The 26,365-nt window shown below is 44.6% G+C and overlaps 1 long non-coding RNA gene across 4 annotated transcripts; it reads right to left on the bottom strand.

Annotated features, from left to right (window-relative positions):
* Positions 1 to 1,157: 1,157 nt before the first annotated feature.
* Positions 1,158 to 26,258, bottom strand: LOC118898810. Of its 4 annotated transcripts, none has more exons than XR_005020819.1 (6): positions 22,168 to 22,571; positions 20,433 to 21,621; positions 17,345 to 17,495; positions 15,615 to 15,730; positions 10,863 to 10,951; positions 1,158 to 1,257 (listed from the first exon to the last, which is right to left on the bottom strand). It is a non-coding gene; the product is annotated as an uncharacterized LOC118898810 (long non-coding RNA). The 4 variants fall into 4 exon arrangements; XR_005020820.1 differs by lacking the exons at positions 1,158 to 1,257; positions 22,168 to 22,571 and adding exons at positions 9,272 to 9,874; positions 25,900 to 26,258; XR_005020817.1 differs by lacking the exon at positions 1,158 to 1,257 and adding an exon at positions 9,272 to 9,874.
* Between the last annotated feature and the right edge of the window lie 107 nt (positions 26,259 to 26,365).

The raw sequence follows: 26,365 nt of genomic DNA, 5'->3' as shown, positions 1-26,365 counted from the left end.
TATGTGTCATCTTCCAGTCCCAGGCTGGCATCTGGATCCATCCACCCATTCATCCGGCCGCTCACTCACACCCTCATTCATCCTCCCAAACATCCTTCCATCCACGCATTCGTCTATCTGCCCATCTCACCTTACATCCCTCCAGGGCTCACACATCTATCCATCCTCCTGTCCATCCAGTATGCACTCACATCCATCCGGCCTCTTGCCCATCCATTTATCCAACCACACATCCTTTCATCTGTCCATCCATCCAACCACATATTCTTCCAACCCCGCTCCCATACAACTCCTCATCCATCTTTCTTAAGCTTTTCACATCTCTTTGTAAATCCACATCCATCTATACACTATTCTCTTCTCCATCCATCCACCTACATATCTGTTCGTACGTGTATTCATCCATCATTCAACCATCCATCATCCACATATCCTTTCATCATTTTATCTGTCCTCTCACCCACCCACACATCTATCCCTTCTTTCTTGCTTCCATGTATACTCCTATCTATGCAAACGTTAATCCACTTTTCCCCCATCTATCCTACTTGGCAAATCTCAAAAAAGGGAGGAGATTGTCATATTCTTCAGCAGAGGCATTTTGAGTTTGAAAAACCATACTTTGCATCATAATTTCATATCTATCTATAACATTGTGGTTTAATATTTGAAAAGCAAAAACAGTATTTATTGTTAATGTGGACGACTGAAAGTAAATCTGAATGGAATTCTTGCCTGGTGAGACACACAGAAAATGATAGTGGTTACCAGTAACTGTGACAAGACCCTGAAGGAGCCTTGCCAGAATTTCCAAGGGAAAGTAATCCCCTTTTGACTTTGGAGAGCAGTTGGAACACTTGATCAGATGAAAAGGTTGAAGGGGGACAGCAAGGCATGAGGCTGGCGCGGGGAAGCAGGGGGCCAGTTTGTAAATTATACTAGGAAGTCTGATCCTTAGGAAATAGGGAGCCAATGTAAGTTTATTATTGTTGTTGTTGTACTAAAATACACCTAACATAAAATTTAACATTTTAGCCATTAGGTAGCATTTCATACAGTCACAAAATTGTGCAGCCATCACCACTATTTTAGTTCGGGCTGCTGTAACAAAATACTACAGACTGGGTGGCTTAAACCACAGAAATTTATTTCTCACAGTTCTGGAGGCTGAGAAGTCCAAGATCAGGGTGCCAATATGGTCTGGTTCTGGTGAGAACACTCTTCTGGTTTGCAGGTAGTCATCTTCTCTGTCTTCTCCTATCCTCACAAGAGGGAGAGAGGGGGATGGAGGGAGAGAGAGAGAGAGAGAAGGACAAGCTCTCTTGTGTGTCTCTTCTTATAAAGGCACTAATCCCATTCATGAGAGCTCCATTCACATGACCTAATTACCTCTCAAAGGCCCCACCTTCTAATACCCTCACACTGGGGGTTAAGATTTCAACATATGAACTTGCAGGGGAGACAAACATTTAGCCAATAACAAACACTATCTAGTTCAGTGTAAGTTTTTGAGTTGGGGAGAGGCTGCTTGACTATAGGCTGCTCTTCTTGCATTTTCAGGGACAGTGTTTGAGGCTAAAAAAATCACTGGACCCACTACTCCCCAAACGCTCAGTGGCTGGCATTCCACGACTCTCTCATGGGGTGGCCTGTCTGAAACAAAGACAATGCCTCTGAGCCCCACCTGACGACCAGGCACGTTGATAATGCTACCAGTAGAAGCAGAGTTGGCCCTGCTGCTCTCTGTGACCAAGAGGACACTTTCCTGCAGCAACTGGGGGCACACTGGCTTCCAAGCAGATCCTCAGGCTCTAACCACCAAGAAACCAGCCCTAGTGAGTTCCATGGAAAGAACACTGGACAAGGAATGGCCTTGGCCATCTCGTGTCACTTCCAGGGCTTTCAGCTTTCTTTTTTTGGAGGAGGGGGAAAAAGTGGGATGGGTATTTATATTCACTAGAAATACTAGAAACAATGTTTGTCTTTCTGTTTCATGGAACTAGGCGGTTCTTTGGAGACCCTTCAGAAACACAGAGGTCAAAGCAAAGGCTTAGGCCTGGATTGTTCCTCCCCCATCCCAGCCACAGAAGTCCCACTCGCATCAATGTTATACACTAGACTGCTGTGTGAGATTTCATTTTGACAAAGGATTTTACTTCAGTCAAAAATTGTGTATAAAAACCACTAGGCTAGGTCATCTTGAACCCTGGTCCTTTCTGCACTTGTGCAGTAAACATTCAGCAAACGAAGAGACGGGTGTGAAAGTGTTTTGCAAACTGTAGAGGGGCATGCAAATTCTCAGCATTGTAATTAGGATTCTTCTCCCAGGGGAAATCTTTTGCCTGCCTGCTTCCCGATAGTTTAGTGAGGGACAGAGATTGTTTGCCCCCATGCCACAAATGACTCATTTCAAACTGACCTGGTGACTTACTGAGTCAGTGTCAGCCTTTGGGAATTCCTGGATCACCTCTCAGAGCTAACCCCCGTCTCCTTTCCACTCCAGACGCCCCTCTCCCACTCTGCCCACACCACTGGTCTCAAGATCATCCTAATTATTGTTATTTTATAGTTTCATAGTATTCCACTGTATGGATAATACCATCCTTCAATTACTTATGTTTGGACATTTAGAATGCAATTACAAACAATGTTGCAATGAACAATCAAAAAAAAAAAAAGACTTTCCTGTGCTCTCCTCTGAGCCTCTATAAAGGTTAGATCCTCAAAATCACTAATTTTAGATGCTCAATATCTATTGCAACAGATACTTTTTTAAGCCTAACTATGAGATGTGGGAAAGTGAAAAAGAGAGCTTGAATTGATCTGGGTTGACATGAGATTACACTGTTTGGGAAGAATCCAGGACTCAATCAGTAGCCTTGGATGAAGAAGCCCCAGTCTGAGCCTTGGCTCTCCTGCTTAGCAGCCCGTGACTTTACTCAGGTCACTTAACCTCTGGGAGTTTGGGTTATCCCATCACAGAATGAGATGAATAAGAACGTTCTCACAGTCTGTTATGAGTAGTAAGTGAAAGAAGGCATCAAGACTCTTTACTGGGGTCTCTGCCTCATGGTGGGACACCATGACCCACCAGCCTCTAAGCTACCTAAGGATAGGGCCATGTCTGCCTTGGGCCCTAGTACCTACTCAGTTCTGGGTGCCTGGCAATGCCGCACCTCTAGTGTTTGTACTGTTCTCAGTAAATAAACACGACATAAATGCATGAATGACTGTTGTTCTTTTTCCTCCCAACACACTTTATAGGGTGACTTTGGGAATCACAGGAGCGAATAGGTAGAAGCATTTAGACATCTTAACACTTTCGAGACAAACGCAAGCAACAGTGTCATAACTGGGTGACCACTTTCAGAAGATCCAGGGGAGCCAGAGCATGGTTCCTGCTGGCAGACTAGACTTTGTTTATTTTTCTTCCTAAAATATTGGGATCTGCTGTCTTCTGACTAGTAAGAAATCTTGTTCTTCTTGAGCAAAGACAAGTCAGATCTAAACCAATGGTAGCAGGCGTGTGTGGAGCAAAACTGGGAGATGGGAGACCAAATCATGGTATTTGAGGATTATAAACACAGCAGGCCACCGGGCTCTTTTAAAGGGATAACATCCAATTCTTCTCTCCCAGAGAAGGAGCAATCTGGCAAAGTAAAGAAAAAGTGCCATTCCGTTCATGTTTCTCTCAAAAACTAAATCCATTCTTAGATCACCCTCACAGTGTGAATTCCACACATGCACGTGAGCAGCACTGAAAAAGCTCTAGTGAAATAATTATTAGTGAAGTCCAAATAAACCGGTCATCTGGGAAGCAATCTTCACGATAAATAAATGACATTGCATGACTAATTGGTCCCGAGTTAACCAAGTGTGACTACCAAGCTGAGCCTTTAGGATTACTAAGGCTTTCAAAGTAAGGCAACTGAAGTAGTTGGTGCATTCTGGAAATGCCAAAGGGACAGGGTGCCTCTGGAGTCTAGGTATGTCCATGTCAGTTGCCAAATGGGCTTTGCACAGACCTTTGGAAGTTAAAATGGTGTGCCTTTAGGACCAAATCCCACAACTGGAGAGTAACTAACTTAAAAATGTGAATTTTTGAAGTTGAGATTTGAATTAATGGTGTGTGACCGTATGTAGTAACCTAATTAGGAGGAAGACAAGTGAGAGTCTGTATTGTTTCCACAATTATTTAAAAGAAATTTAATTGTATTTCTTTTAAGCACATGTAGTAACTAAAATTCTTATTTATTCATCTTCTCTCCACGTCATACAAACTGTTAGTTAAACATCTCTTGGAAGTCTTTAAGGGATCTGCGTTAATGAACATTGAAGTATGATTTGTGTTGGTCATATCCATGATCGATATATAATGGTGGCTGATATCCTTGGGGTTGTCTGAAAATTGTTTGCCTCTTCATCCATTCACTATGTGACTATTAGGTGCTGAGCAAAATTTAAACATTCTTGATTCTATCATAATTAATCATCACCACCATCACCACCATTGTCACTACCAACCCTACCACCGTCACTTCACCACCACCACCACCATTGTCACCACCACCACCACCACCACCATTATTACTACCATCACCACCATCACTTCACCACCACCACCCCACCACCACCATCATTATTACTACCATCACCATCACCACCACCATCATTATTACTACCATCACCACCATCACTTCACCACCACCACCACCACCATCATTATTACTACCATCACCATCACCACCACCACCACCACCACCACCACCATTATTACTACCATCACCACCATCACTTCACCACCACCACGACCACCATCATTATTACTACCATCACCATCACCATAATTACTACCATCACCACCATCACTTCACCACCACCACCCCACCACCACCATCATTATTACTACCATCACCGTCACCACCACCACCACCACCACCAGCCCAACACCATTATCATAGACACTGCAGTTAACCACCAGTGCCTAGTACACGCCAAACCTAATGCCATTTAATTGTCACAACAACCCTATGAAAAGTTCATTCCTATTTTACAGATAAGGAATTAGGTGACTCGTCCAAGGTCGCATCTTCATTTTACTTAAAGGAAATCTTTCTTGCCATTAAGAGATATAGAGATAGAAAATTTTGATCCCATTCTGATCTTGATCTAGCAAAAATACTAAGTCACTTGAGTCTTAATTAGTTAGTTTTCACTAGATTTTATCTCAGTCAGTTTCTTTTAAGAAGGAAGATCTCCTTCGGAAGCTTTTGTTAGACCTGTGGAGGTAGAGAAGAGGTATCTAAGGTAAAAGGTGGAGAATGTTGATTCTCATAACTCACTGAAAAATTAGTCTCTTAGAATGAGGCAACTTTTTTTGTTTTGTTTTTTTTTAATTTAATTGAAGTACAGTTGATTTACAATGTTGTGTTAATTACTCCTGTACAGCAAAGTGACTCAGTTATTCATATACATATATTCTTTTTCATATTCTTTTCCATTATGGTTTATCCCAGGATATTGAATAGAGTTCCCTGAGCTATACAGTAGGACCTTGTTGTTTAAGAATGAGTCAACTTTAAAACTCAGGTCTTGATTACTTACTAGAAAATTCTAGATTTGCATAGGACTATGCCTTCATTCCTTAGAATATCACTGTGAGATAGCTGTATGTCCTTCCTGGAAATAAACACCATTCTCTATTTACAGCACCTGAAGGTTTATTCAGTGACCATAGTCCACACAAGCCACTTTTTGGTTTGCTGGCCCAACTCACAAGTTATAATTCTTTCTCTCAATATTGCATCTAGATCCTCAAAAGTTCCCATGGCAGCCATAATTTTACTATGTGACCCCTACCTCCCATGCCCATGACTGACTGGACCAGGTGCCAGACACCTGATGCAAGTTGGGCCAATCAGAGTCTTTCTTCTAGAAACTTGGGATTGGAGTATGGCTGAACCTGTAAAACACATACTTGGAAGCTGTGGGGTAGCCATGTACCTCTGTGTGGATGAAGAAACAAAAGAAAGAAGAATAAGGCAAAAGCTGAGAGAAAGGCAGAAAAACTTCACCTCTGACACTTTTTCGGTTCCTTGTTCTAGTTCATTCTTGACATCTGACTGCCTTCCTGTGCATGACTTCCGTGATGCACCCTGATGTCCTTTCATAAACCCCCTTTCTTCTGCTTGTGTTAGCTTCAGCTGGTTTCTGTTGCAACCAAAAAACTTGTTGACTATAGGAGGGCATCTGTCTATTTTACAAAAGAGTAAACAGGGGCTTAAATGGCTGGGATGTGCCTCCTACTGGGTCTTCAATTCAGGACTTATGACACTAAATCTCAGGGCTTCTGATTCTAAGTTCCATGCTCTTTTCACTACCTGGCCTCACCTACAAACCCCCCCACCCCCGCATCATCCAACTATCCCGAAAGAATACAATTATTTCTTCTCACTGTTATAGACACTAGACATCTCTGATGATTTGCCTACAGTTGCATGGCAATCCAACTGAGTGGCAGGTCTTCTGAGTCCTGTCTTCCCAGGCCTTCTCCAAAAAGCCCCTTTCTGCCTGAACATGCCTCACAGTCTATTTCAAAGGCAAACCTTTCAGCTGGCAAATGGTAACAGCTGCTTCTCTTCAAAACACCCAAAGGGTAAAACTTCTGGGCTCCAATACACAGGCTTGAGGCTCCGGCCAAGTCTGGATGGGGCTTAGCGTCAGCTCCTACAGAAAAGGGAATAGGTACTGAGATTGGATGTGAGGCCAGGCCCAAACCCATTCTAGGGCTGGGTGCTGCCCCTCCGCCAGAGTAGACTGCTGTCTTGGAAGGCATTGTGTGAGTGAGAAAGAGCCTTGAACTGAACTTCACAGGGAGAGGATGTGGTGAGAGAGGTGGGGAGAAGAGAGAAAAGAGGAGACATCTTGAGTGAGTGTATGTGAGGTGGAAGGAAAAAAGGCACAGATATGAATCTACCATGATACAAAGGGAAATAAGAGCCTTCTAACCACCAGTCAATCAGAAATTTAAGGGTACCTTACTGGAGACATTACATGGACTCAATACGGAGGGAAAGCCCCAGAACCGGACCTCCTCTCTCTCCTCAAAAAGATTATGCTCTATATTGGAGTTGGCAGATTAGTTGTCTTTATTATTTCCAGAAATATTTAGTAAGCACCTCCATGGACCAGGAACTACTCAGTAATGGGAATGCAACAGCAAAAAAGACAGACTAGTGTTTTCTTATCATTGAGGAGGTGAGTAGAGGATGCAGGCTAAGTTCAATGAGGTGAACAGGAAGGTCTGCCTGAAGAGATGACATGTGAGCCAAACTTGCAAAACTATGAGAGAAAAGCTTTCAAAAAAAAGTGGGCACAGCACGTGTAAAGGTTTGCGATGAGAATATTCTCGGTGTGTTTGAGGAACAGAAAGGCCAGTGTGGCTGGAGTGGAGTGAGTGAGAAATAAGTGGTTAGGAAATGAGATTGTAAAGGAGGGTAAGTTCTAGCTCTTGTGTGACCTGGCAGGCTATGGTAGGAAATTTGGATTTTATGCTGATTGCAGTAGGATGATTTTGGTAGGTTTCCCTTCATTTTCCAGCTTTAATTTACTAGTAGTGATGGCTTAGGTCACTGTGATGAGAAAGATTCTGAGGTCTTACAGATCAATGTGTAAGAGTTCAGTGATGGGTTGGTAGTATTTATCACATCTCCAGGATGGGGCAATGGTTATGCTAATAATCAATATTTGCCATCTCTGATGAGGATGGAATATTAAGTTTATTAGGATAGTCTGGGTTACACTGCAGTAAGAGCATCACCAAAATGTCAATGGCTTAAATGTTTAAGAAATTGCTCGCAAAGTTAGTACAAAACATGATTTTGAAATCCTTGAAATAGAGTAAGCAAGGTTGTCTAGACAACCTACAGACTGGGAGAAAATATTTGCAAATGATGTGATTGACAAAGGGTTAATTTCCAAAATATACAAACAGCTCATACAACTCAATAACAAAACAAAACAAAACAAAAAACCTAATCCAAAAATGGGCAAAAGACCTAAATAGATATTTCTCCAAAGAAGACATACAGATGGCCAAGAGGCACATGGAAAGATGCTCGACATCGCTAATTATTAGAGAAATGCAAATCAAAACTACAATGAGGTATCACCTCATACCAGTCAGAATGGCCATCATTAAAAAATCTACAAGTGACCAATTCTGGAGAGGGTGTGGAGAAAGGGGAACCCTCCTACACTGTTGGTGAGAATGTAAATTGGTGCAGCCAGTATGAAAAACAGTATGGAGGTTCCTTACAAAGTAAAAATAGAGGTGCCATGTGATCCAGCAATCCCATCCTGGGCATGTATCTGGAGAAAACTATAATTCAAACAGATACATGCACCCCAATGTTCATAGCAGTACTATTTGTAATAGCCAAGATATGGAAGCATCCTAAATGTCCATCAACAGATGAACGGATAAAGAAGATGTGGTGTATATATACACAATGGAATACTACTCAGTCATAAAAAAGAATAAAATAATGCCATTTGCAGCAACATGAATGGACCTAGTGATTATCATACTAAGTGAAGTAAGTTAGAAAGGGAAACACAAATACCGTATGATATGACTTCTATGTGGAATCTAAAATGTGACACAAATGAACTTGTTTACAAAAAGAAAGAGACTCACAGACATAGAAAACAAATTTATGGTTACCAAAGGGGAAAGGGGGTGAGGGAGGGATAAATTAAGAGTTTGGGATTAGCAGATACAAACTACTATATATAAAAAAGGTAAACAACTAGGTCCTACTGTACAGCACAGGGAACTATATTCAATATCCTGTAATAAACCATAATGGAAAAGAATATGAAAAAGAATATATATATATATATATATATAACTGAATCACTTTGCTGTACACCAGAAACTAACATAACATTGTAAATCAACTATACTTCAATAAAAAAAGAAATAGTGTGCAAATATTAATATTGACCAAATAAATAAGGTCTGATTTTCAACACATTGTTACAAATCCCAATAGAGTACAGCCTCTCTCTTTGTATATCTTTGTATTGAAAGAGGACTGAAAGCATATGGGGTGAGATTATTGGTGATTTTTTTCCAAACAAGGCAATGAAGATTTAATGGAAGGATACATATGCACAAAAGGAAGGTGGAAATCTTAAAAAAAAACTTTTAATTATAGAAAATTTCAATCATAAATATAAATAAACAGGTAGTGAGAAAAGTATAATGAATTCCCATGTACACATCACCCAGCTTCAACAATTATCAAGTCATGGTCCATTTTATCTGTCTGCACCTCCTACTTTCTTCCTCACCACTGGATTCTTTTGAAACAAATCCCAGACATCATGGCTTTTTATCTGTAAATATTTCAGAATGTGTCTCTAAAAGATAAAAGCTCTTTAAAATAACATAACCACAATACTATTATTACATTATGGGTGATTTAAAATCATCTCGACTAGACGTTTGTATGCGCATTATAAATATATATATATATAACTTTTGGATCAAACAACGATCATATTTTAAAAACATATTAAGATGCGGTAAGGATAACTGGTGTCTTCAGGTGTGTGCACAAAGGATGCACACACACATGCTGAGTGGCTTCCCCTCATCTCTAGGGAAACGCCCTGGTCCCGAGGGCAGTCTCTACCACACGCTGGTTGGAGCTGTTCTGCCTGAAGTAGAACTGGAAGGGAAATCCTGCCCATCCTCATCCCAGTCTGCGAGAAGTGGGGCTGAGGGTGATCTGGTCCAGTCTTACAAGTGCTGTGAGTGGTCCGGACAGGCGGCCTCTGGAAAGGGATGCACAGGAGGCTGTCAAACCTGAGAAGCAGGAGGCAGGACCACCAGGTGACATCCTGAGAGAAGGTCCAGTCAGCCTCTCTTCTGCCAGCCAGCTGATGCCCCAACATCTACCATCTAAACTTGTAAAGCCTTATCAGTCACTCTTGTTGCTGGGTCAGTGAATTGAGAAGATCATTCTTCCCCAGCAAGTTTGGCTCAGGCGGATGTGGACGAGGGAAATACTCAGGAAAAACCAGAGGGAAAACCCAGAAAGAGGCTGTACCCAAGACCTCGTTGGCTTTTGTTCCAATTGTACCGAATCTGGCTTCTCAGTAGCAACCACTGCCCCTTTCCCAGGCCAGATGGGGCCATGCCAGTGATAGTTGGCACTGGCAAGACATGGCTTACTCTTATTCAAGAGTGGAAAACTTTCTTTATTCCAGCCTAGTCTTGTGGAGGAGGGGAACCCCCAGAACAGGGGGTCATGTATCTCCACCGACAAATCAACCAACAATGGCATATCCATTGCCTCATCTTATGGAGAAACTGCCCCGTGTCCCATGACCGGCGGCTGCTCCCCTCTACGTTGTATTCACGGTGCCCCTGTGCTAGGCAGAGGTGGGTGACGTCCGCGGGATGCACAGGAATGATGGGCATTCTATCGATTTCTCAGATACGTCTCATCTTTCTCACTCCCCACTCTTTCTATCTTCTTTTAACTTCTGTTTTCCCCCTGACTTGTTTCCCTTTCACTTTCCCCCTGCCCTCCTCACAACCTCATAGTTCATCATCTCCCCAGTTTCCCTTCATTCCTACCTCTTGGCTGGCTTCCCCTCCCACCAACCACATTTATGCCTTTTCTTGAAACTTCAGTCTCGCTCCCACCACCTTGGTCTGCCCGTCTGCCACCTTGTCAGCCGGGTTTTGTCCCTTTCTCTTTCCCCACCCACAGAGTGTCGGCCCCTGGAGGCCTGGTTTAGGTCTTTCATGTGTTTCCATTCTCATCACACGCAATCTGGAAACTAACCTTCAGAGCAGAGGATGGCTCTGGGGTGCAGCCAGTTTTACACTTCTCTCTTCCCTCAGGAAGCCGGGACAGGCTTCTCTGGTCCTTTGCTGGGGAGAAAGACAGAATGACAGGGAGTTAGCTCATGGGATAAACACGGAGGGCACAGAATATACTATACAGTCCCCATCTCCACGGGGAGAGCGATGGAAGACAAAGAAAGTCCCAGTTTTGTTATGGAGCAGTCACTGGGAGAAGGGTGACTTCAGGATGTCTCAGCGAATTCCGTGTTGTAGGAATGGCTATTGCCACTTAACGATAAAGGATCTGAGGATCAGAGAGGTTAAGTGTGGCTTGCCCATAGTCACACAGCAGTGGAGCCAGTGACAGAACCTTGTCCGATGCCAAAGCCCTTGTTCTTTCTACTGCAATGAGGGCCTCTGTGGACTGAGGAAACTGGGTTACTGGACTGCCTTTTCCTTCCTGTCTTAACCATTCGAGAAAGTCTCTTACCATCCAACACCTCAGCATTTGTTTCTCTCTTTCCTGCCCTTCACTCATTTGCGTCTCATTTCCTCTAGAAAAGTTTATGGTGTAAATGTCTTCACCTCCTCTCCCATGCCTTTCTCCACCCGCAACTCAGTGATGTCACCAGTACTTTGGGCAGGTCTGCAAAACCTCCCTGCTACGTAGAGCTTCGGGATTCTAGCTGATTGGAGTAAGGGTCAAAGTTTCCCTTCCCTGTGGGATGCTTTATAGGAACCTGTGCTCAGGATTTCAGCGTCTGCCTCAAGTTAAAAGGACACCTAGGAATACATGCAAGTCGGGTGGAGGCTCAGCAATATCAAGCTGTCCCCAACATTCCCAGGGGCGCTTCCCCCACCAACAAACTAGCTGATGCACAAGCATGTAGTTCTGCCTACAGCGCTCCATTCAGATCTGTTCTGCTTTTATTGACGAGGTAGTGCCTCTGCAACGTTGAAAGTAATTTTGGTAAAAAGAAAAAAAGATTCATCTAAATCCCAATCTTTTTGTTACTAAAAGTTATTTCTGTTTTCGATATTTCTTTTTAGTTTTTGATCACACGTGCTCAGACTTTTTTTTTCCTACACTGTTTGCCATCACGGTGTACACACCATTTTCTCTTCTGCTTTGTTCCCTTAGCACTGAATTCTCTAGTGCTCATTTTTCAACGTGAGTTCCAGAATTACTCTTTTAAAATGATATCTAGCATTCCATTGATTGGATGTAGCATAATTTATTAAACTGTTTCCTTGCTGATGTCCATGTAAGTTGCTTCGTCTGGTCACCATTATATCAAACATTCTAATGGAAATTCGTATGCATGTTGCTTTTTGCTTCCATCAGAGTTTTCCTCAGAAAATTTATCAGGAATGGGAATTGGTACTTGCTAGCTGTGTGACCTTGGACAAACTACTTAATCTCTCTAAGCCCCAATTTCCTCAAATGCAAAACAAAGCTAATATAATGCTTAATCCATAGGGTTGTGGTGAGGACTGAATAAAATAATGGAAGAAAATAAAATAACATACATTCCATATATCTTAGCTAGTACTAGTACTACTGCTGCTGTAACTACTACTACTACTACCACTATTTTTTCTGTACCTTTAGACTCAGCTGACTCAATGTCAGGTGGTTGAAACCCAGAATATTTTCTTAGAGGCAAACACAGCCTGGTTTGCAATCATCCAACAGGTCAAATTATTTTAGAACTTCTTATTTCATACATACCTCTCAGCCCTGCCACCTGCTCTTTACACACATCTCCTGTCTGTCCTGAGTCTGAGACTTTAGTCAAATCTCTGTCCTTACTTGATTTTTTTTTTAAACATCTTTATTGTAGTATAATTGCTTTACAATGGTGTGTTAGTTTCTGCTTTAAAACAAAGTGAATCAGCTATATATATACATATATCCCCGTATCTCCTCCCTCTTGCGTCTCCCTCCCACCCTCCCTATCCCACCCCTCTAGGTGGTCACAAAGCACTGAGCTGATCTCCCTGTGCTATGCGGCTGCTTCCCACTAGCTATCTATTTTACATTTGGTAGTGTATATATGTCCATGCCACTCTGTCACTTCGTCCCAGCTTACCCTTCCCCCTCCCCGTGTCCTCAAGTCCATTCTCTATGTCTGCCTCTTTATTCCTGTCCTGCCCCTAGGTTCTTCATAACCTTTTTTTTTTTTTTAGATTCCATATATATATGTGTTAACATACGGTATTTGTTTTTCTCTTTCTGATTTACTTCACTCTGTATGACAGACTCTAGGTCCATCCACCTCACTACAAATAACTCAATTTCGTTTCTTCTTATGGCCAAGTAATATTCCATTGTATATATGTGCCACATCTTCTTTATCCATTCATCTGTCGATGGACACTTAGGTTGCTTCCATGTCCTGGCTATTGTAAATAGAGCTGCAATGAACATTGTGGTACATGACTCCTTTTGAATTATGGTTTTCTCAGGGTATATGCCCAGTAGTGGGATTGCTGGGTCATATGGTAGTTCTATTTTTAGTTTTTTAAGGACCCTCCATACTGTTCTCCATAGTGGCTGTATCAATTTACATTCCCACCAACAGTGCAAGAAGGTTCCCTTTTCTCCACACCCTCTCCAGCATTTATTGTTTGTAGGCTCTTTAAAGACCTTTGTGAGACCCTGGCCCTCTTAATTTTGGAAAACATACTCCAGATCACATCAGGCATATTAAAACATTCCTGTCCCTCCACATCCTGCAGGAAATATATCATAGGAGCAGTAGACTAGTAGATGTAATGTGAGGTTTTGTATTAAATTAAATACTTAATAATTTTGATTTTGTGGTTTGGGTTAAGATTTAGGGGTCTAATGAATAATGTCTTTCATATTCCTTCCTGAGTTCAGAACCAAAGAAGAAATATATTCAGGAGACAGATAGTTGGAGATCAAGACAGCAGCTTTATTACTAAGAAAAGCTGAAGAAAAGAATCTGTTTTAAATATGTGGCCAGAGAGAGCTTTCTAGCACTGCCCTCTGAAATGAACTTGCAGCATTCCCTCCAAAAACCTTCAGGCTTCCTCCACTTGCCACAGAGAGGATGGAAGCCCAGAATGGTCCCTCGCTGCAGGGTCTGAAAGAGGGGAAGAGGGAGGAGCTGAGTGGAGAATGTTTGGTTTTTCTCCAAACTCACCGGCCAGAAAAGAGGGGGTAAAGGATGATTAGAGAGGCCAGGAGTATTTTTAGCTGAAATTCCTCCACATGAAAATATTGAGCCATTTGCAGCAACATGGATGGACCTAGAGATTATCATACTAAGTGAAGTAAGTCAGACAGAGAAAGACAAATATCATATGGTATCACTTATATGTAGAATCTAAAAAAAAATGATACAAAGGAACTTATTTACAAAACAGAAATAGACTCACAGACATAGAAAACAAACTTATGGTTACCAAAGGGGAAGCGGGGGGAGGGATAAATTAGGAATTTGGGATTAACAGATACAAACTATGATACATAAAACAGATAAACAACAAGGACCTACCGTATAGCACAGGGAACTATATTCAATATCTTGTAATAACTTATAATGGAAAAGAATTTGAAAAAGGATATATATGTGTATATATATATATACGAATCACTTTGTTGTACACCTGAAACATTGTAAATCAACTATACTTCAATTAAAAAAAAAAAGAAAGAAAATATTGGGCCAGGGAATGACAGGTTTCTTTCTGGACCCAATATTTGGGTCTCATTATGTCCAGCTGACCTGCTGGACATAATGAGAACAGGTTCCATCTCACCATTTGCACCTTGTGTTTTATGTCTCACAGCCATGGTTAGACCCACTCTCTCCTGACCTTCCCCTTAACCCCTGGCTTAGTGCTGGCACCCCCAACATGGGGATGCAGCTCTGACATTTACGGCTCTTGATTCATGTTTTCACTTTGCTTTCCTGTCAATGTGTAATTCTGTCCACCATAGAATAGGATTAGGTCAGAAGCAAAAAAACCCCAAAAAAACAAAAACAAAAAACAGAAAACCAAAAACAAACAAATAAGCAAAACAAAACAATCCTAGTTCAAACTGGCCCAATTTACATTTGGGAAACTTATTATTTCACATTACAACAAGGGAAAATGCTAATGTTGTATTAACAATGACTCAGTGATATTGAAACAAGTTTCCTTCCGCTGTGTCATCCCAGAATTTAGGCTTCATCCTAAAATTGGTCCCACCTGTGTTCCTAAGATAGATGCTGAAATTCCAGACATACCGTCCAGGAACCACCGCATCGAGAAAAAGAGAAGAGACCAAGCTGTCCCTGCTTTACTTTTTTAAATGAGAAATCTTTCCTAAAATCCCCCTCACACTGTATTGGCCACTGTGAAACCAATCTCTAAGCAAGAGGCTAGAACCACCATTACTGTTTGAGACCTACTCACAGAGTTATGACCGGATAAGGTGGATACCCCAACAAAATCGGGCTCTGACAAAAGGAAAAGGAGAGAACAGATGTTGGGTAGGCAGCCAGACATGTCTGTTGTGCATCACTAGACATTTGTTTCAGTGGTTATGATTTTAAAGAACCAGTTTCCTTCTATTTCTCTGTTCTCATCTCTGAACCTCAATTTCCTCATCTGTCCTCTGCACCTTGCAAGGCTACTGTGATGATCGAGTGAGATATCGTGTAAACTACAAAGTGCTGTGTAAACCTTGCATCTGATGAGCATGATGATCATGAAGGTGAGCTTTTCCTACCGCCACTGACGTGCAACTCATCGCAGACTTGAGCAGTTGTTCGCCAAGTTGGGGTAGTCCTTATAAGACTGGGAAGTGGAAACATCTCACCATTGGGAAGAAAGTTCCTCTTTGACCTCCAAATAGAATGAAAAAATGGAAATAAAAAGCTAAAGCAGATTAAACAACAAACACATGAAAAGATGCTCCATGTCACCAACCACTAGGGAAATGCAAATCAAAATCACAGTGAGACGTCACCTTCAACCCACTAGGATGGCTACTACAACAAGTGCTGGCAAGGATGTGGGGACTTTGCAACCCTCACAGACTGCAGACTGTGGTGGGAAGGTAAAATGATGCAGCCACTATGGAAAACGGTATGGTGATTCCTCAAAAAACTCAAAATAGAATTACCATATGACCTAGCAATTCCACTCCTGGTTGTATAAATAAAAGAATTGAAAGCAAGATCTTGAAGAAATATTTGCATATCCATGTTCATAGCAGCACCATTCACAATAGCTAAAAGGTGGAAGCAACGCAAGTGTCCAATGGATGAATGGATAAGCAAAATGTGGTAGATACATACAATGAAATATTTTTCAACCTTAAAAAGAAAGGAAGCTGTCACATGCTATGACATGAATGAACTCTGAAGCCATTATGCTGAGTGAAATAAACCAGTCATGGAAAGACAAATACTGTATGCTTCCACTTATGTGAGGTACATAGAGTAGTCAAACTCATAGAGATAGAAAGTAGAATGGCGGTTGCCAGGGGCTGGGGGGGAGGGGGGAATGGGCAGTTGTTGTTTAGTGGGTAAAGAGTTTAAGTTTGGCAAGATGGTAAAGTTCTGGAGATTGGTTATATAACAATGCAAAGGCACTTAATGCCATTGAGCTGTCCATTTATAAACGGTTAAGATGATAAAATTCATGTTATGCATTTTTTACCACAGTAAAAGTTTTTTAAAATTAAAGTCTCAGAATATGCAGTGCTAGATAGTACAGAGTGAAATAGACACTCACCCCCAACCCATAAAAGGTTGATGGGACTTCAAATGGGCTTATTTTTTGTGGATGGTGGTTTGGTAACATCTGTCGAAATGAAAGGCAGAAGAGGAAGGAGGTCTATGGGACCTAAAAGAAGGGCCGTTCTATAATAGGCCCAAGTGGGACCCCAAGAACAGGAGTAGATTCAGTGTCCAGAGACTGCCCAGCCTCTGCCCAACACATGCCATTTGCAGCCAACATTAGGAAACTGAGCTAACCATCCCTTCTCAGTTGGGTGACCCATTCCACTGTGAGGGCCTCTACTTGCTATCCTTCTCCTGGTCATCAGGTAAAGGCTTTTTACCTGTCATTTGCTGATCACCTGGATAGAACTGTCATCTACCTATGCCCCAGGATTTTGCTAAGCCCTGTCTTTATAATCCGTATTAGGCAGGGTTCGCTAACCAACAAATAATCTCAACGTTTTAGTGGCTTAACACAATAAGACTTCATTTTGTTCTTGCACGAGGTTCAGTGCAGATGTTCTTGGTGGAGCAGCATTCCCGGGCAGTTCTCCTTCAAACGATGACTCAGATATCCAGGTTTCTTGCATCTGGTGGCTTTGCCATGCCTTAAGGCCCTCACAGAGTCTTCCACTTGAGCCTCTGCATTCAGCCAGACAGCAGAAGTTGCAGGGGTCATTTTAGGGGCCAGGCTTGAAAGTGGTAAACATCATTGCCACCCATATTCTCTTACCAAGAGGCAGGCAGTCCGGAGCCAGGGGAACTCCAGAAGCAGTTTGACCAGGGCTCCATACTGTTTCTCTGTTCTTCTCTTGGTTCTCCTCTGCTCTGTGTTGACGCTGCCCTCTTGACGGCCGTTCTCATGGCTACAAGATGGCTGCCAGCTGCATCCAGGGAACAGGTTGTTCACGTTGAAAGGGAGAGAGGAAAAAGAAGATTCTCTCTCCCAGAAGCCCTGAGCAAATCTCTCCTCACATCTCACTGATGTGAAGTGGCTTAGGACCGCCCAATCCTGAACCAATCAATGACAGGGAAACTACTATGAAGGGTATAAAGTAATTGCATAATCTACATGCAAGGTAGAGAGTCAACAATAGTGACTCTTGGCAGGTTTGGGCCAGACTGTGGAAAATATTGAATCTCAACCTCAGGAATCTGTATATAAAGTAAAAGACATGGGGAACCATTGATTGTTCTTCCAGCAGGGGAGCAGACAGAACTAAGTTCAGGGCATAATTATTTGCGTGTGTAGATTGGAAATAATCAAGCAGAGGGGAGTGGATGTGGAAGGACCATGTGCCCGCTGCCACCATGTCTTCTTCTCCCCACATCAAAAAATGGCTCCCAGAAGATAAGCTGCATTCACATCAGGTAGAAACAACTGACGAGGTATGAAGCCAGTGGGAATGGAAAGGAGATCTTTGATGGAAGAAACATTCCGGAAAGAATTGACAAGATGACAGTAGACGGGGAAAGAAAACTTTTCAGTGATTCTGAAGTCGTAAATTTGGACGATTTTAATGTGTGGTGCCATGGATAGAAATACGGTCATCTAGGAGAATCAGTGAGGGGATTTTGAATCTGTAAATCAGATGGATGACTAATAATAATGATAAAAATAAAATGATGCTAGTAATAAAGTAAAAATAATTAATAATAAAAATTAGCATATATTGAGCAGTTAATACGTGTCAGTATTTCCTAAGGTACTCACTTAATATTTGCTAAGATGCCTACTGTTGCTCTGATACATACGTATGCTTTCATTTACTCCTTACAACAATCCTATTATCACCCCCATTTCATAGAGGAAGAAACTGAGGAATATAGTGGTAAAAGTACACAATTCAAGGTCATATAACTGGTAAGTGGATAAGGTAGGATCAAACCCAGGCTATCTGACTCAGGACCCTATTCTTTCAGTCATTATAACAATAGCTAATATTTATTAAACACCTACTATATGATAGTACTCTACATATAGTCTCTTTAATGTTTAAGAGTCAACCTATGAAATGGGTTTCAGAGATGAGGAAGTTGAGGCACAGAAAGGGTAAAAGACTTGCCCAGAGCAACCCAGCTAGCAAGTGGTAGAGGTGAGATTCAAACTGCAGCAGGCATAGCTCTAAAACACATGTTCTTTCCACGATGCGATGAAAAAGACAAATGCATCCTAGGACTGCAGGATCTATACCCCTTGTCTCATCAATGATGAGTTAAACTTCTAGGTTGGGGACCAAGCCTCACATATCTGGGGTACACCCTTGGTGAGTACAGGACCTGGCACATAGATGTCCAGAACCAATAGAATTGTGAAGTCTCTGGAAATCTCTGCATACAAAGGAAAAGCTGAAACTATGGTGGAAGGATTCTGACTAATGGAGGCATGAAATTCAAGGAGGTGGAAGGGCGGAGTCAGACAGTCCTGAGTCCAGTTGCATTTGCTGGCGAGCCTTGGGCAAATTGCTTAACCTCTGAGCTTCCATGTCCTCACCTGTAAAATGGGGGTAATAATGGCGGTACCTCACTCTGGGGAGCAATCTAACGAGGACTACCCATTATAAGAGGAAGCAAGTGAACATTTTTGGCTCCTCGCCCTAGCAAACGCTCATTACATGGTAGCATTGTTGCTATGATTGTTGTCATTGTTATTATTTCTACAAGAGAATGTGGCAGGGAAACAGTCCATGCCTCCGGGAGAAGGATTCTGCAGCTTATATTTTATAACGTTCCTGCCCCTTTGAAGCCTCCACACAGCAGCTGCCTTGGCCTCCAAAGTTTCGCGGCAGGATCTCTTCAAACCCAAACGACAAAAGCCAGCTGCTGCTCCGGGAGCAAAGGAGGAAGGGAAGTGGGGGAGGGCAGGGGTAGGAAAAGGGAGGTGGAGAAGGCCTGCCCACCCCCTTGGCTTCCCTAGGTCCTTCCCGGATCCCACTAGCTCTGCAGTGTGGCCCCAGCACTGGCTGCCGCTGCGCTTCCTGCCGGGTCACGTGGCTTGTATTTCAAAATGTAACTAGCAGCTGTTGGCCGCTGGTTCTGGCTATTAATACCATGACCAAGAAGTGGTGGAGCTGTGAGGTCAGCCCTGGCACCGAAGCAGCTGCCGTCTCCCCGTCCACATGGGTGGGGAGTGAGCCGATGGGGAGGACCCGGCCCTGGGAACCATAGCACAGGGCATTGAGTACCCCAGAGGGGCTTTCAGATCTTCCAGACGGAGACCCCCAGCTCAGCTCGCCTCGACCCAGGCTCTGGCTTACTCACCAGGAAGAAGCAACTCCCCCTCAGCAGCCATCGCTCCCAGAGTCTTCTGGAATCCTATGAGTCTCCAAGCGCTTAGTCATGGCACTTTAGAGCTGGCAAAGCCCTTAAACCAACCATCCCGTTTTATAGGCAAAGAAACTGAGACCCAGAGGGGTGAAGTGACTAGTCTAAGATGGCGCATGAGTCAGGGCAGGGCTGGGGCAGGAACACTTGCTGCAAACAGCCAGCCTGGGGCTTTTCCATTACTCAAAACCACAGGGCCTCCCTTGGCACCCTTACCTCCAAAGGGCCGGATCCTGGGATCCAGTTGGGACCTGTGACCCCAAACCAAGTGTGGCACACCTTTGAAAGGGGGCTTAGGGAAAACAAATAGTGAGGAAACATGTTGGCAAAGAAAAATGTGTTCTGACAGAGAAATGTTCTCACCCCTACAGTGTGAAATGAAGAATCGGATTCCCCAGGCACAATTCATCCTATGGTCTCATTTAAATAAGGAGCACGTCTTGCACACGCATGTGGACACAGAAAAAAGACTGGAAGGAAAAGTAAAACAGACTTACTTCCGGAAGGCAAGGTTATGGATGTTTTTCATCTGTCTCTTGTCTTATCCATATTTTCTAACTTTTCTACTTTGGGAGTGTTTACTTCTGTAACAATATTAAAAGGATACAAAACGAATAGACAAGTGCCCAGGTCCCCGGTCACCCACGCTCAGTCAGGCTTGGCTTGCGGAAGATTCCAGAACAGGCTGCACCCATTGCACAATGAGGGGGCGTTTTCCTTTCTGGTGAAGCCTAAGCCAGCTCGGGCCTGAGGGCAGCAGGCACAGCGCGGTTTTGCTGCAGTCTGGGGCAGCAGCTCCGGCTTAGGGCCCCCCCGGGTCCCCCGTAAGCACAGGGGAGGGAGGACCAGAGAGCAGACCCCAGCCTCACAGCTGGCCCTACGGAGCATGTGCCCACAGCCTGACGTGTGGAGAGTGGGGAAGAGCCAGAAAAAGGCCAGGTGGCCCTCTGGGGAGCTCTCCCAGTCTCAGCCACGCCCTCCAGGAAAGCTCATGGCCTAGTGTTGTCTTTCAGACATGTATATCTCACTCACATTTTGTTGCCACTTGCCTGCTACGGTGCCAATGTCCTCGAGACCAAGCCACCTTTCTGGGTTAGCCCGTGAGGGCTACCTGCCAGCTAGACCTCCCAACCTCCTTCTTGAGGAGTACAGCCCAGGGAATGGTGGGTCTTGTCCCCAGCGCCACGGAGCTCAGGGACAGTTTTGTTTAGACAGAACACTGCCCTTATGCCACATACCAAGTCAGGACTACAGTGCCTGCCCAGTGCCCTGGCTGGGGCCCCCTACTTCTTAGACATTAGCTAATTTATGCTTCCCCAAAGGGCCCAAGTGCCACAGGAAATGCCATCATACATCGAAGGGGCACCTCCATGAGGACAGCTTCTCTTGTCCCATAAAGGGTGAGTCTTAACACATCTTCACATGGTAGTGACAAATGCAGAGGGAACCCAAACAATCAAGTCTGAGAGGCTCTGCTCTCCACTAGCCCATCTCCTGGGCCGGTTACGGAACATCCCAGAGCCTCCGTTTCCTCTCGTGTACAATGAGTCTCAGCGGTGCTGGCAGGATTCATTCACTCTCAGCCTCTACCTCTGGGGTCAGCACACTACCGCCCTCGAGTATCTGGTGCGCCGCTTGTTTCTGTGTGGTCCTCAAGCCAAGAATGGTTTTCACATTTTCAAATGGCTGGAAAAAAATTAAAAGAAGAATAATATTTCATAACACTTGAAAATTATATGAAATTCAGGTTGCAGCGTTCATACATAAAGTTTTATAGGAACGCAGCCATACACTTTTATTTGCGTATTTCCTGTGGCTTCTTTTGGGCTGAAGCAGCGGAGGTGAGTAGTTACAACAGAGAACAGATGGCCCACAAAGACTAGAGTATTTACTATCTAGTCCTAAACAGAAAAAGGTTTGCTAACTCCTGGTACATAGCAGAATGTTAACAAGCATTCCTCTCCCTTCTCATCGTCTTTTTAATCCTCCCTCCCAGGTACCGTTTGGTCCCATCGCAAAGACAAGGAGTATCGCTGTTTTGGGAGGATGGTGAAGGAGGGGGACCCTCCTCACTGTGGATCATCAGGCTTGAGGTTGGAAGATCAAGTTACAGAGATTGGATCTTCATTCTGCCACCAACTGGCTGTGTGACCTGGGGAAAGTCGCTTCACCTCTCTGAGCCTCACTTTCCCTCACCTATAAAACAGAATAATGATAACAGCTGATGCTTACATTACTGCTTGCCGCGTGCCAGATGATGCTGCATGATGCCACATGTCACATCGGTCACTTATTTAGTCCTGACAGTTCTATGAGTAGGTACTATCATCGCCCCATTCATGGGCAAAGAGAGCTGAGGCAGTGGGAGGGTAGGTGAGCTGCCCAGGTTCTGCAGCCAGTCAGAAGTGGGATTCAGGCAGTCTGTGTACGAGTCAAACAGGTGCATCCCTTGAGTGCCTCGATAGCTACTGCGAGCCCTCAGGCTTTACAGCCATCCTGGGAGATTCAGCTGAGATAAGGAATCTGAATGCTTTTCATGACAAGTTCTAAAATGACATGACCTCTTTTTATCTTGCAAGAAGAGAAAGGGATAAGGTTTCCAAATCTCTCGCCAGTGGTGGCATTTCAGAGACTGTGGCAGCGCCTGAACGGAAGGAGACTGTCATGGGTAACAGCGAGCCCTGCCTGGGTGGTTCTATTTCCTAGCTCTGCCAGGAGAAAGCAGCCAGCTCTGCTCCCAAAGCCAGAGTGCTGTGTTATTGAGAGCTGTTCCCAGCCCACCCTTGACTGATAAACAGGAGTCACCTTTCTCCTCGGGTGATGGGGCTGCTCTGGCAGCTTTCCCGCCCTGACGTGGGTCTCCACCCAGCCACTGCTCCCTGCCCCATCTTGTGGAGGCAGAGCCCCAGCTCCTCAGCCATGAGTGCTCTGCATCTTCCCAGGCTGCCGAGGACGCACCTGTTTCTGTAGAGGTCTCCCCAGCTTCCCCAGCAGCTGGCCCTCAGCCCTCCCTCCTGCCTCTCACTCCCACATCGGTACAGGGATGAGTGGTAAGGGCTGGGAAGGCTGTGTCTTGTCTTTTTGTCTAATTGATCCGCATGAGGGCTCTTGCTTGGCTGGGAGGGTGGGGAGCTGGCACTAAAGATGCATCACATGTGGTAAAGGGTTAACAGCCTGAGCTCCACAGTTGAAATTCCTCCACCACTTCCTGGCTGTGGGACCTTGAGCAAGTTATTTAACCTTTCTGTGCCTCTGTTTTCTAATGAGCAAAATGGAGGTTGTTGTAAGGATTCAGGGACCTGCAAAGAGCCTGTGATCATGCCTGGCATATACTAAGTGCTCAACAAACACGCACTATGATTATTTCTTTCCCTCTCGGCAACTGCTTCAGCTTAAGGTACCTCAAGAAGGTGACAAAAGCTTTTCCCACATGCTTTCATAATATCCTGCACCATAGTGCATCCTTGATTCATCCAGTATGTGTTGAGGGCCTACTAAGTGCCAGGCACTGTTTAGATCTAGAGAATGCAAGGATCTAACACTCAAGGGGAGGGAGGAAGAAGACATATACGCAGATAGTACACTGGAGCGGGGGTCGATGCTTTGAGACCCGTGGGCCCTGGGGAGGGAATCCTCCAACACTGGTGAGCCTGTGACAGTGGAGGGGGCAGGGGGCAGGGAAGACCTGCCAAAGGAGATAGAGTTGAACTGAATCCTGAGTCATGCGTAGGCCTCGCAGGAGCTGGGAGAGCATTGCAGACTGTGGGACCGGTGATGAGAGGGACGGCTCAGCGCATCCCGTCCCGAAGACACACCTGTCTTCGTGAGCCTCCGTGAAGACCCAGCTTGGTGCCTGAGCTTAGGGCCCAGGCATGGTCCATGGGGGAAGTGTGAAAGTTCCTCTTAGCAACTAACATTGAGGCCGTGGCTGCCAGGACTGGACAGGGTTGGGGAGACAGCCAGAGCCACGGCTGGGAGGGAAGGGAGAAAAAGTGAGAGTGCTGGGGGAAGGCCAGGGCCGTTCCATCCCAAGGCTCAGAGCGGCTCCACCCTGAACCCTGCTCACAGCCAAGGAGACGCCACAGGAATTGAGAGCAAGAAGGGACCGAAGAGCATAAGACCAACTTTCCCCAGTCTTCTACGAAGGGAAAAGAACCAGCGGGGTTTGACTGGGAAAAGAGGGAGAACTTGTCCAGGTAGGTGCCATCCTAGCAGGCCAAGGATGGGAACACCTTCCCGAAGCTTATGACCGTAAGGAAAGCCGCCACTATCTCCCCTGCAGGAACTGGAGGGGACCAGGGCAGTGGGGACCGATCAGCAATCCTGGTAGATACCATGACTGACTGCTCCGAGGCCTGCGACCCCCAGCTCGTCCGTCCTCCTTCTCCAGTCCTCCTGCCCACCTGAGCCAGGCTTTCAGCTCAGCCCTGCTGAACGTGGGCAGCTCATAGGCATCCACACCAGGGCAGGAGCTGGCTCTGGACAGGAGAGAAGCACAAGCCCAGCATCTTGGTCCAGTGTTTGCCCCTAACCTGCAGTGTGGCCCTGCGCAAGTTTCCACCCTCTCTGGCCTTCTGTTTCCTTATCCTTATAATGAGACCACATACTTGCTTTCCCTTCAGGTTTGCTGGAAGGAATCAATATAATGTGAAAAAACACTGAAATGCTTAAAGTGGGAATGGTTGTGTTTTTGACGTCTACACTGAATGCGGAGCCTCGGGGAAGGGGAATCTGTCTGGTTCCCTGTGGCATCCAACATGGAGCACACCCAGCCTGCTTGCAGGTGGTTCTGCCCGAAATGGGGGGAATCGGGGGAAGTGACTTCAGGCTTCAGCAGGTCCCCTTACCTGCTCCTGCCTTGTGATCACCTGCAACTGCTAGAGCGGTGAGAGCTGCAAAAACAGAAGCAAAACCCATGGAGGCTACAACACAGTGGCGAGAAACACAGCGCCTGCTTCCTCTACCTAACCTGGCCCTTGGGACAAGGGGTTGGAATCGCCTTCCCTGTAGCCACTTTGCCTTCTTCCTGATGAACGCAAGTCCACTTCAGCCTGACTTGGTGAAGTTTTGAGGCAAAAGCTACATTTCTCACCGCCCTTGCATCTAGCGTAGCCTTGGGACACAGCTGTGGCCAAAAAGATAAGAAGGTGCTGGACTGAGACTCTGGAAAACCTCCAACAGATTCATCTGGCATTTTGCCCTCTGGTCTTCCTCTTCTTACTGCCTGGAATGCAGAATTGCTGCCTAGAACTTTAAAAGCCATTTTGCAACCATGAGGACACAATCCATATGCTAAGAATGACTGAGCAAAGGCTCTGATGGCATCTTTGAGCTGCCATATAACCCTGGACTGCCTGCTTCTGGAAATATAAAGTTCTTAGTTGTTAAAGCCACTGTTCTTTCCCCCTCCCTGGGGAGAGGTCAAGGTGAGGGGATGGAGTCTGCTATTTGCAGTCAAGCACAATTATAACCAATACACCCTTTCCTCCAAAGACTAGGTCAGTGCCACCTTGGACATCCTCTAAGACTCCACAAAGGTCTTATCATACTGCACAATAAGAGCCAGTTGCCCGTATACCATCCCTACCAGGCGCAAGCTCAGGGAAAGCAAGGTGTACATTCTGTGTTGATCACTGGTGTATCCCCAGGGCATGACAGTTTCTGGCAAACATTAGCTTCTCTCTATACTTTTCTTGAATCAATGAATGAAAGAGCACTTTAAATTCTAACTCCAGGAGATGTAGCTAACTTGCATTAGACCCGGGAACCATCATTTCTGGCCAGTTTTGAAACCTCTGTTGACGCATCTTAGAAAAAGTCAGTTTTTAGAATGGTTTGCCTAAAATACCTAAAGCTTTGTAGATAACTGCCAGCCTCCCACAGAACCACTGCCTTTTCCTAACCACCCACAGCCCATCATGGCTGCCCTCAACTTGCCACTACATGACCCAGAAGGCAACTCACGCAAACCCTCCTGCGGATTCTGATGCCAAGTGATTATCATAGCTGAGAAACGGCACATCCCACGGCATATGGAGAGGGAGAGCTTGATTGAATAAACATAAATGTGTATAGGGAAACATTCACAGACATAGTTGTCAGATTGTCTTCCTATCCAAATATCTCAGTTATTTTTAGACTTGTAAAACTACTTTCTTCAGGACTTCTGGAAGCTTCTAACAGTCTCCTCCTCCTCTTTCCTTTATTGTGACTTTATCCTCAAAACCTGCTGTTTTCACTGTGTCCTCAAAATATTCACACTTTTTCCGTATTCAAGTTATCCAACTTGGAGATCCAACTATATAACTTCTTCTTTTTTCTTTTTTTAAAAATATTTATTTATTTATTTGGTTGCACCAGGTCTCAGTTGCAGCAGGTGGGCTCCTTAGCTGTGGCTCCAGGGCTCCTTAGTTGCAGCTCATCAGCTCCT

Source organism: Balaenoptera musculus, chromosome 8, assembly GCF_009873245.2.
Source record: "Balaenoptera musculus isolate JJ_BM4_2016_0621 chromosome 8, mBalMus1.pri.v3, whole genome shotgun sequence".
Classification (NCBI taxonomy): domain Eukaryota; kingdom Metazoa; phylum Chordata; class Mammalia; order Artiodactyla; family Balaenopteridae; genus Balaenoptera; species Balaenoptera musculus.
The sequence above is the reverse complement of the archived record's forward strand: the minus strand, read 5'-3'. Positions and strand labels throughout refer to the sequence as shown.